The 12,523-nt window shown below is 41.0% G+C and overlaps 1 long non-coding RNA gene across 2 annotated transcripts in view; it reads right to left on the bottom strand.

Moving 5' to 3' along the window:
• Nucleotides 1–526: 526 nt before the first annotated feature.
• LOC129035055 (uncharacterized) overlaps nucleotides 527–12,523 on the bottom strand; it is a 373,137-nt gene continuing 361,140 nt past the window's right edge. For both annotated transcript variants that reach the window (XR_008502088.1, XR_008502087.1), the window contains 2 exons: nucleotides 8,260–8,414; nucleotides 527–2,662 (listed from right to left, as the gene is read on the bottom strand). This is a non-coding gene — a long non-coding RNA (uncharacterized LOC129035055). The remainder of the gene's footprint in view (nucleotides 2,663–8,259; nucleotides 8,415–12,523) is intronic.

Here is a 12,523-nt window from a genome sequence, read left to right as displayed (position 1 = left end):
GTAAACAAAAATAAAAAACAACCAAAAACAAAAACATGTAAACAATTCATAATGTCCATTTCTAAGAAACACTTTATGTCCCAGCTATCAAAGCATAGATAATATATTAGTCATCTAACCAAGGTGTGCAACAAGCTTGAGAGTACAGTTAAGTTTTCCTTATGCCACTTGTAATATAGTGTTGTAGTGAAGTGCGGAATGATAGTGTCAGGTAAATCTAATTTGCACCCTGGTTTGACTGTTCACTGGCTGGATGACCTTGGGAAAAAAAAATTAACTTTTCTAATCCCCATCTAAAAAAATGACAATATATGTTTCTCACTTCACGGAGTTGAGAAAAGTTTGAGACAATCCTTATAAAATGTTCAACATTGAGCCTGCCATATAGTAAAAGTACAATAAGTATTAACTGCCATTATTATATTCAGAAGAATAAAAGAGGAGAGGAAGCAAATCAAATCATTATTTAGTACCAACTTTGTGTAGGACACTCTGTGAAGATCCTTTTCTTTTTTTTTTTTTTTTTAATACATATGCTGCCTAAGTGAGCACTTCTGCCAAGACCTTTATGTGTATGATCCTTTTTATCCTCCCACCTTCTCTGCATAATGGGCAGTGATCTCATCTTTACCAAATGGGCAATCTGAGGCCCAAGTAAGTTATAGAATAGAGTAGCTAAGACCTCGATTTTTCATGTGTTGCTTTTAAAAAAACATAGTGAGTGCCTACTGTTTTCCAGGCACTGTTCTAAGTACTGTGGAAACCCCCATTCCCTGTGTTCATAGAGATGCTTCTGAAACAAGTGAATAGGGAGTTGAATTTGGATCAGTATTGAGGAGCTAAAGGAGGTGGGACACAGATCATGGGAACCTGGTAGACCACTGTGAAGATCTTGTCTTTGACCCTCAAGTACAGGGTCTTTGTACTTGCTTTAATGGTCTGTTAGTCTTTTCTACATCTTTTTTTAAAGTATCATTTTATTAGCTTTAATATTAAAATCCTATCTCAGGGCCTATAACCCAGAATCCTCAAGAGGGCCACAGCAGGCAGCAACAGTGTAAGAAAGAAGCCCTGGTGTGTGTTCCTGGACAGGCAACAGTGCAGCAGTGGGTGGGCTTCCACCCTGACAGTTGTCTCAAGACACCTCCCAGTCTCCTCCACCACCTAAGTGTCCAGTGATGTGGACAGTGGCCAGGATCACCTGGAGGTAAGGTAGAGGTTGAATAGACTTCACGTTGATTCTCTGACTAACATGATTTCCCTTTTCACGAGTATCTTTTATTGACTGTCAATATTGTTTCTGCAAACTTAGACCCCTCTGTGCCTGGTGCACCTAGGTGCCTCATGGTGTCATTGCCTTCACCAAACCCAGGATTAGCATCTTCTGTGGACATTCAGAGTGAAAAATGAATAAAGCCTGTTCAACAAAGAAACAGGGAATGCTTGGATAAATGAGTGTTTAAATAAATGTATCCTCCTTATTATGAATCAAAACTTACCTGCCCTGTGCAATTTCCTTTAGTGGACAGACTATTCAGATGTGCCAGTTTACTCAACAGTGTCTATAAGAAACAGTGTCCCAAAGACACAACTCTTAATATACTGACTTTATATGTGATACATATTCTTAGAGGCATTCTAAAGCAAAATGCTAAAACCCAAAAGGATGATGATATTCAGGGTGGAAATTATAGGCATCATGGAAGGCTGATCAAAGAAATGAATTTTTCTGAAATAAGACAGAAATACATCTTTAAGTCAGTTTTGGAATTTGACCATAAAATTCCTCTTAATAGGTGCTTTCAAAATGTTCTTTTACTAAGACAAGAGTATCTCCCATATTCTCTAAGACTCTAAAGTTTGACTATCTTGAACATGAAATTGATATCTTGTCATTTGGTCCATCTTAGTTTCCAATTCAGAGCACTCCAGAGTAATCGTATTAAAAACTAATGAAAAGGACAATCAAGTTGGCACACAAAGTGAGGGTTTTGGGGATACATACAGACACATCCATGTTCTTGAGGCTTCCTCTCCACAAGGGAAGAAAAGGCTACTTGAAGGATTGTCTGCTTATCTGTGGCAAGGTAGTGCTGTTCACTGGGCTTTATAAATTAAACATAAGTACAATAACAGAGCCTAAAATATGTGTGTATATTACACACACACACACGCACACATACACACACCATGTGCACACTGCAGACTGTGTTCACAGCCATGAAAATAATTTGTCAATGAGAGTAAATGACTTTCACTACACCCTCTCGGTGCCTTGTTTCCTCAAGCATCTGAACATCCCTTCCCCTTTTGAAAACACCTCGCATTCATCCAACACCTCTCATTAAGCATGGTGAATGTTCCTTTCAACATAGGAAAACTAAAGCTAGTATTATCTGTGCATGCCAATGGGTAGACCTCCTTGCTGAAGAGGTTTCCCTGCTGCATATGGAAGGTGCTTAACTTGTGTGCAGTTGCCAAGAGATGATGATCATGCACTGTATATAAAAGCATAAGCAATTTTATGGAGCGTGAAACTCACTGTGGGTCTCTGGAGATATTAACTGAACTCTTTCATCTTCTAGACTTGACATTTCCATGAACTCAGGGACAATGTAGCTTCCTTCTCCAACATAAGCATTGAGTCCTCCATCTGTTGTGACTGCAGAAAATAAGTATAATCTATGAAATTGTCACGGGATCCTTGGGGTGTTGCTTTGGATCATCTGTGCCCGGAAGCCTCTGTGGCCACTGGCATCTTCTGCCTGAGTACTGCTTGTGCCCACTGGGCTCATCCCACCCACGCAGCCTAGCAGGCTGCACTCAATTCACACTACTGGCCTGGATCCCTCATCTGCCAAAGGCAAGCCAGGCATGGAGCAGCAAGTGGTGTGTGGGCAAGCAAGTGCAGGGTTTCGCCACTGTGCACAGCCAGGCATGCCAGTTGTTGCAGCGGGGTGGGCAGCTACAGGCACCAGTACAGGTGCCGGCTCTGTGCAAGGCTACTGCTGAACCAGATGTACGACACATAGCTTCTGCTGCAGGCAGCTGCGTCTGCACAAAGGGAACGCGGTGATGCCCAGAAGCTTGGAGAAACCAGGAACTGCAGAGCCCCAGTGAGGGTGTCACAGCCCTGGCTCTGGGAACCCCTAGGTCTAGGCTCCCCAAAGGGTCACAGCTCTTCTCTTCTTCTCGTCACCCACAACATGGCAAACGAGGGTGCATGTTTCAGCCCTGTCTGTGTCACAATTCTTTCAGTCCCACCATTCAACAGGTCCCGAGTTCTTGTCCTTCATCCTAGAATAATTAAGTATGTGGACAACTAGAGTGTGAGCAAAGTAGAGAGGAGCTTCATTAAGTGACAGAACAGCTCTCAGGAGACCTGCAGCGGGTAGCTGTTTTCCACAGGCAGGTCGTCTCCACAAGCGTCCAGCTCTCAGTGAAAAGGAGACCTGATGTGTGTAGCTCCTTCCTGGAGCTGGTAGTGCTGATGTCTGTTGGAGTCTGGCTGAGTCCAGGGGTTTTTTGGGCTCAAAAGAGAGGAAGTGTGTGCTGATTGGTCCATGGGCAGCCATGGGTGGGCCCAGAAAAATCACCATAAGTTCTCACTTCAATCTGGGGACTCCACCTGGAACTGACAGCCCAACCCCCATGCTTCAGGCCTTCCCTGACTTGAATGCTGGGCTTCACCAGGGACCTGCCCGTTTCTGCCCAGGAGCCTGTCTGCCTCCTTCCACCATCTACACATGTAATCCACTATGCCCAGGCTGTTTATGCCAAGGGGCACCTGCAGGCCTGCACTGAACTGCCCTCAGCACCCCCTCAACCTTCCCATGCTCCTCAGTGCCCAAAGCCTGGAGGAAGCCAAGGTGGCAGGGAGCTGATGTGTTAGTGCCTCCTCAAGCATGTGCATACCTGGCCAGGTGGCAATAGCTCCCAGGTTTGGCCTCATCTTTGCTCCAAAATTCAATCAGGTGCTGGGAGCAGTGAGAGGCTGGGCAGTGGCAGTAGGCACTTCTGAGCCTGTGGGGGCAGTGGCGCCAAGTGTTTCCTGGGGCCCCGAGAGCACAGGGATGCCCCCATCTGCAGCTGTGGCTGGGTGGCTGCAGCTGCACTCAGGGGAAGTGCTTTTTCCGGGCCCACCCATGGCTGCCCATGGACCAATCAGCATGCACTTCCTCCCTTCTAGGCCATAAAAACCCCCCACCCAGCCAGACTCGGACAGACTAGGGACTACCAGCTGCAACTTGGAAGGGGGCAGGAATCCCACCTCTTCCCACCTCCTGCTGGCTCTGTGAAGCCCTGAGCCCCAGCAGCACTTCTTCCACTGCAGCCAACATCTTCACAGTGGCCACTCTAGATGGGCCACCTCTGCCATCAAAATTTTCTCTTAAAGGTCACTGAGCAATAAACAATAGCATAACAGAGAATGAATGTGATTTCCACAACTCTCTCTGTAGATAGAAACTTAAAGTTCTTATAAAGGCATTCTTTCATAGGGTACAGATATAGATACGCAACAGATGTGGAATACCTCTGTCTATATATAGATACATAGATATTTATACCTATAGTTTAGATAGATACATAGACACATACATACACACATATGTATACCTCATTTTTAAGTTAAATCTTAGACATTTAAAACAGTTTTTATGCAATGTGAAATTTATCTTTCCAAGGATCTTAAAAGTATTGCCAATGACCTGGGCATTAGCAGAAATTCTGGTGTGCATCTTAAATAGGCCCATTACCCCAGATGAGCCTTAGTTTTTATATCAGAAGAAAATAGGAACAACTACTTTCACCCTGTCTTCCAAATCAGATTATGGGACAAAACCAATAATGTGAACATACTTGGAAACATGAAGCACATTTCAGATCCTAGACAGGGGTTGGAGGATTAGAAATTTAAGAATGTAAATGTCTATAGCATATTTGCATAAGCTTCAATTTAGTAGTACCTTTAAAGGGAAATGTGTTCATCTCTACTCATAATTCTTAAAATTACTTTAAATTCTGCAGCTTGGTATTTGGTGCATTATACATGAGGTAGAACTAGTTTCACAGCTGGACTTTATAGCATGGGAGTACTTAGAATATTTTTGTGGATAATGTAGTCCTCTTGAAGGTTTTTTCTAAATTTTGGAAAAAAAAAAAAAAAAGATGTTCAAAGCATGATTTTCTATTCCCAACAAGTCCTGAGATGGTTTAGGACATATTTCAAGAAATGTCAAATTTCTTATATTCTTTTTTCACATTCACAATGAAACCTTCACAGATTAAAACTCCAGTTCACACTTAAGCTAAATTGAGAAATCCAGAGTAAAATCTTGAGGAATGATGAAAGAAGACAATCTAGTTCCTCCTTCAGAAGAAGGTGCTGAAACATTTGGAAAAGTTGGAAATATTTATGTAAGTAGACCCTGGTTCAGCAATAACAACACACAATTCACAACCCAGTGATAGTGAGGAGGTTAGCTCCAGGGTAATAACACTGCCACGTTTCATGGGAAAAGGACTTTGCCTCCCATGCAGTTCTCTGAAAGATCTGTTGGTAGCTGATATCATTTCTAGTTTTTAAATAAGGAAATCAAGACTCAAGCAATTATGTGATTACCATGCTATATATTAATATTAATCTATAACCATCCTTTCTCCAGAAATAATTTAAGACAAAAAACATACGCATATCCATGTCCCCATCACTTTACAATTGAAATATAAGAGCTACTTGCTAGTCAGTGTTTCTGCCTTTTATTTTCCACTCTCAGGGTCAGCAAACTCTTTCTTAAACTGCCAGACAGTAAATTATTTCAGGTTTGCAGGAAATACCATCTCTGTTGTAACTGCTCAATTCTGCCACTGTTGCATGAAAGCAGCTGTAGATAATACATAAGCAAATGGACATGTCTATTATCCAGCAAAATTTCTCTTACAAAAACAGTCAGCAAGCTAGATTTGGACTGTAGTTTACTGACTCTTGATTTAAAGAATCTTGTAAATGTCATGAATTCTTTCCTTTCAATTCAAAGTTCACTTCAAATTTGCTCTGAGCAAACTTAATCAATAATCAGCCCAATATGCCAGGAAACCCCACAGCCTCACATCATTTATAAACATGTTGTGTGATGGTGTGTGTGTATTATGTGGCTTATAATGGGCTTTACAAAATATTTTAGAATTTATTCTCTTTCTCTTTTTAGGTTGTATCCTCTTGAAAGACAAAGGGCCTGTCCTCTCATTCCTATTGGGATTGCTTATATAAGCAATCCATTGTGCTGATTAATGTTTAATAAATGTGGTTGAATACTGAAAGGGTATAAAGGAGTTCAAATTTGTTGTAAATTTAAGTAACTGAATATAAAACTTGTGAAGAAAGAATAACAGAATTTCATTCTCAGAAATAGGAAAAAAATGAAAATACATGTGTGACCGTTGACATTTCCTTAAAACCCCTAGATTTGGGCAGGGGGTTCACAAATGTTGTTTTATTTTGGAAAGAATAGTTCTTTTCCTAATAATAATAGTCACTGTGCCTGTGCACTGCCTCCTTCAAGGAACACCATTCACACAGCATTCTATGTAAAACCCTGATGAGTGGACAACTGCTGGTCAATTTGCTGTTCTGTTCTAGGTTGTTTCTCATTTGGGGGATTGTTTTTGGCCTTCATTAAATGTCAATACAATACACTACGCTGAGTCCTATAAATAAAACTTGTACTTGTGCCAGTTTACCAATAGCTCTTGGTGTCTGTCAATTTGATTCAACTTCAACTTGAGTAACTTCATTGTCATGACAAAGTAAACATGAACTCAAGAGTTGCCAAAGCCAATAAGTCAGCACTTGGGTCTGGAGATAGTCTCTGTGCTGTCTTTCTCACTATTTTAAATGAAGGATAGACCAACTGCCACATGGTAGGAAAAGCTCTGTTTGCCTTGTATAAAAACAACCGAACAGGACTGATGCTGTCTTTCAGGCCAGCATAGAGAAATGTCCTCATTTATTAGGCTTGCTTTCATGGGCCAATTAGCAAAGATTTTTGTTTCCAATGCCAACTATATGAGATAGAAGTAGGAATAATAGCTTTACTCTACACTTAAAAGTTATGAATATTCTTGTGGTTGGATATTTGTCATTCTATAGTCCAGAGGTTGGCAAATTGTTTTCTTAAAGGACCAGGTAACAAATATAGTAGACTTGCAGGTCATAACAGTTTGTATCGCAACTAGTCACCTCTGCCTTCATACTGATAAGCACCCATGGATGATACTTAGAGAAGAGACAGAACCATGTTCCAAAATATATTTACTTACAAAAAAATGCACATGACTAGCAAACTGTAATTTGTCAATGCTGGATGTAAACCTTTGTTCCATACGTTGGTCTAGGCACTTTACATTTATTTTATTTTATTTTATTTTAATTTAATTTATTTATTTTTGAGACGGAGCCTTGCCCTCTCACCCAGGCTGGAGTGCAGTGGCGCAATCTCGGCTCACTGCAAGCTCCGCCTCCTGGGTTCACATCATTCTCCTGCCTCAGCCTCCCGAGTAGCTGGGACTACAGGCGCCCGCCACCATGCCTGGCTAATTTTTTGTATTTTCAGTAGACACGGGGTTTCACCGTGTTAGCCAGGATGGTCTCGATCTCCTGACCTCGTGATCCGCCCGCCTCAGCCTCCCAAAGTGCTGGGATTACAGGCGTGAGCCACCGCGCCCGGCCACATTTATTTGTTTTTACTGCCTGAATTACGTCGTAGACTTCCGTAGGACTTGACATTCACTTTGGTAACACAGATGGCACTTGTAGTTACTTGGTTAATGTCTGGATGGTTTGTGCCTGTTATGTTAGTGTCTACCACAGTCTCTGGTACAAAGTAAGTGCACCGCAAGTATTTGTTACAAAATGAGTTACCTGGGATATACTAGTGATACAGGGCATATCACTCAAGATTAAAAGGGTGCCCTAAGATGTCAAGAATACATAATGTATCTGTTTTTACTTTTCTCCCTCAGAAACAAAACATCTTTAGAATAAATAGAATTGCATGATTTTCCTACTCTCTTTGTTTTGCACTCCCTCAGGAATTTAGCTATGAGTTGTGAAAAGTAAGTAGATAATAGCAGCTGATCTAAAGATAAATTTAAAAGGACCTACAGCTCAATACCAGTGGTCTGTACAACAGTTTATTTTTTCATACCAAGGCTTAATTCAAATCTTTATTTGAAAGCTGAGCCATTGACAAATCTTACCGGGCCAGTTTTCAAAACAGACATCTTCTTACTGCTTCCAATGTCCTCATCTTGATCCTTGGGCCTTGGTCTATTCCCCCAGCTTTTCTCACTTGAATTATAGTATCTTAAATGGTCTCTCTGCTTCTTTTTTGCCCTCTTCCCTGGTCTTGAGCCTTTAAAATATAAGTTTAGTTTGTTACCTTTTCTTTAAAACACATAGTGCCTTCCTGTCTCACTCATAATAACAGTCTTTTTAATGATGTGAAAAGGCCTATATTATATGATGTTCTCCTCTGTTAGCTCTGTAACCCCATTCTCTACTTCTCTCCCCTTTCTCACTCTACTCCAACCACATTCATCTTAGCGTTCTGCAAGAATACTGGGTATACTCCTGCCTTAGCGTCTTTGCAAATTCTGTTCCCTCTGCCTGGCATGCTTGTCCAAAAGTTACCCATATGACTTGTCTTCTTAACTACTTCACATGTTGATTAAAATTTTACATTTTTGTAAAGCTTTTTCCAAGCAGCTTATATATAATTGCAATCACTCTATTCCAGACTATTTCTTCCCACCTTTGTTGCTTTGATATTTTTCCATCACATGCATGTTCATGACATACTAAATAAGCATTAGAATGTAAGGTTTATGAAGATAGAGAAATGTTATTCACTCCTATATCCTCAGTCCCTGGAACATTTCTTTATACACGGCAGGCTTTAATTGTGTGTAAGGAATTGAATGAATTACATATGTTAGTCATTATCACTGTTCACCAAATATTTATTTCTCTCTTCCTTCCAGGCACATGGTAAGAGTTAAGCATGGTCACATGACTTGCTTTCTCCCAGGGAACATGAGCAGAAGTGGTATATGTCACTTCCTGGCAGAATCTCCAACATTCAGTGTGTAGTTTATGCATTTCACCAAATTCCACTAGTAGACGTGTGTATCAAGGGAAAGCATGTGTTGTCCCTGATCCTTCAATGACTACAGGGGGAAAACCTTTTCTGCCTGTTGGCATATAGTATGAGCAAGAAATAAGCTTTCTTTAGACACTGAGATTTTGGATTATTTTGTTCTGGCAACATAATCTGACACGAACCTAACTGATACAGAATCATTTTTGACATTTTTTTATGTATAGATAAAGTAGGAAAGCCCTACCCTAGTTTCCTGTAGATAAATTGGGCAAAAACTGCATTCTGCACATAGAAGTTTGTGAGCATTGCAGACTCCAAAGGAATATCATTTTTGTGCCCTTAGATACTACCAAAAAGGATGATAGTAATGTTAGACAAAGTCATGCACAAGTCTCTGATGTGTCAGGAGGCTTGTTCATGACTAAAATGAACATGCATGGAGATAATGGAGGGTGTATACAATTAGCATTAATATAAATTCTAAAAATAACGACTGTACAGTATGATTCAAATTTTAAAAGTGCACATGTGGCATGTTATACCACAGAGCTTTATAAATAATTATTATCCCAATAAACTAGACTTCATCACAAGGGATTTTCACAGTATTTTTTGGTTCTCACATTCATTCACACCATGTATATTTATCACATACTTGCTATGTTTAAAGCACTGGCACATCTATAATTTAAGTATTTGGACCTTTCTCCAGCTCTATAGAAGAATAAATTTCAATAAGAAAGCAAGTAGAGGAGATTGCCTTGTGCAGCATTTCATTTCTACATCCCAAAAATTTAGTCCATGAGAAGCTCTGCAAATTGCTGGGTCTTATGATCCTAAAACTCCTAACAGAAGGGCTGGCATACAGAAGGTGCTAGATCAGACCTGATGCAGTGGCTTACTCTTGTAATCTCAGCACTTTGGGAGGCTGAGGCGGGCAAATCATGAGGTCCGGAGATCAAGACCAGCCTTGCTAACACAGTGAAACCCCCTTCTCTACTAAAAATACAAAAAATTAGCGGGGCGTGGTGGCGTGTGCCAATAGTCCCAGATACTCGGGAGGCTGAGGCAGGAGAATGGTGTGAACCTGGGAGGTGGAAGTTGCAGTGAGCCAAGATCATGCCACTGCTCCAGCCTGGGCAACAGAGTGAGACTCCATCTATTAAAAAAAAAAAACAGATGGTGCTAGATCAATAATTCTTAATGACAATAATAACCTTGGGGCTTTCATGGTCCTGATGTACCACTCAATAGTATACTAGGTGCAGGATCATTTTTGTGCAAAGCTGATGTTGTGGACTGAATTTTACCTTCCCAAAATTCATATGTTGAAATTCTAACCCCCCCATCTTAGCATTTGACTGTAGTTGGAGATAGGACCTTTGAAAAGGTAATTAAAATGAGGTCACTCAAGTGGGCCCAAATCCAATATGACTGGTGTTCTTATAAAAAGAGGAGATTAAGAAGGAAATAAACTGCTGTTGTTCAAACAATCCAGTCTGTGGTGTCTTATTATGGCAGCCCTCGGACACTAGTACAGCTGAATTCAAGAAAATAACTTCTATTTTAGAGTCTAAGTTCCAGCAGAGTCCACAGAGGTTGGGATAGAATCAAATGGTATCAAAGGGTACCATAAAAATATTCATTGGGCTCTAAGCACAATCTCGTTACTAACAAGATACGCGTAATGAATGATGTATCCCTCTTTTTATTTAAAAATGTAATTTTTACGAATCTCAGTCTACATTAAGTGAGTCTCTCCACCCCATTCTGTTGTGGTGGAATAAGTTAATTTCAGCCCAGGGAGGGCTTCTGTATCCGTTTCTAAGATTATATCCAGTTCTCAGAGACTTAAAAGGTATTTGATGAGGAGAAACTGTAGTATCACACATTAGGGAAGATCATTTCTAAACGTGCTTATTTTCATCTGTCATGCAGATTGCTGCTATGCTGTACCTCCCTTTTGGCCTCAGGGTCTTTTGTGTCTGAATATTTTTAGCTAATTTGGGTCCATCTGGCATTCAGGAATCCCTCTGCTATTACTAGGTTATGCCGTTTCTTCAAAACTGCGTCTCTTCAGAACAGTGAGTCCCTTCAAGTCTTCTGCCACTCTTGAACCAAAAGATTCCTTCAATTACTGATTTTGCCCACTGCTACTATATACTGCTACTATATACTTCTTGTTGAAACTGATAGTTTCTGCACAATATCCATTCTCTCCTTATTTTAGTTTAAATGAAAAAAAATTATTTTGTTTGAGGGTAGCAAGGTGCCCAATAAAAGACTACTTCTTTGTATCCTTTCAGCCAAATGTGGCAATGTGATTAAATCCTGGCCATTGAGATGCACACGGAAGTTATGAAGTGGGAATGTTGTAACGAGGCATGTTCTTTTGCCCTTCTGTTTTATCTCCTTCCTGCTTTTAAATAATGAAATGGCTCACACAGACATTTTAGAGCCTGAGAAACATGGAGATAACCTTGTTACCTGATGATTACAGAGTTATTGTAACTGGACTTTTTGAGCAAAAAATAAACTCATTTATTTCAAGTCATGCTATTGCCTTGAAAAAGGTGGAAGGGAAGCCAGTCCCTTGGGATGAAGCTGGAAAGATTACAGCGTTCGATGAATGTTCCAGTTCTTTATTTTTCTGCAGAGAAGCTAAGAGCCAGAGCTTATCTCCTACTTGTCCTGCCCTACACCAAGGAGAGGGTCTGAGGCAGATGCCTATACTCTTGGTCAGACTGCTCACTTTGAGCCTGAGGAGATGACCGCTGAGCATTTGCAAGTTTAAAAGTCACCTCCATCAACTCCCAGAGTGAGGTGATTTAGGAGCCAGTCCCTCAGGCGAAGGCTGTAAAAGTTGGGGCACTCGTTGCATACAGAAACTACCTCCAGGAAGAATCTACAGATATGGATTCATCTGAACCAAGCCCGGCAAGAAGGTGTGGCGAGTGCCCACTCTCCTTTTATTTTGAACAAGCGGAAGTCTCACACTCTCCTAGCAGGGGGAGACTTCTGCTCTGGAGTTATCACTGGAACAAGCCAGGGAGGAAGGCAAAAGAAATGTCCACTTTCCCTATCAGGAACAGAGAGGTCTCTGCCTCCTTCCAGTGTGAGATTGCAACAGCTTATTTCTTTTCTTTTTTTGTTTTTTGAGGAGTCTCGCTCTGTCGCCAGGCTGGAGTGCAGCGGGACTATCTCGACTCACTGCAACCTCCGCCTCCTAGGCTCAAGCAATTCTCCTGCCTCAGCCTCCCGAGTAGCTGGGACTACAGGTGCACACCACCATGCCCAGCTAATTTTTGTATTTTTAGTAGAGATGGGTTTTCACCATGTTGGCTAGGATGGTCTCAATCTCT

The sequence above is a fragment of the Pongo pygmaeus genome, chromosome 3 (assembly GCF_028885625.2).
Source record: "Pongo pygmaeus isolate AG05252 chromosome 3, NHGRI_mPonPyg2-v2.0_pri, whole genome shotgun sequence".
NCBI classification, from domain to species: Eukaryota; Metazoa; Chordata; class Mammalia; order Primates; family Hominidae; genus Pongo; species Pongo pygmaeus.
This window is presented reverse-complemented; position numbering and strand designations above follow the sequence as displayed.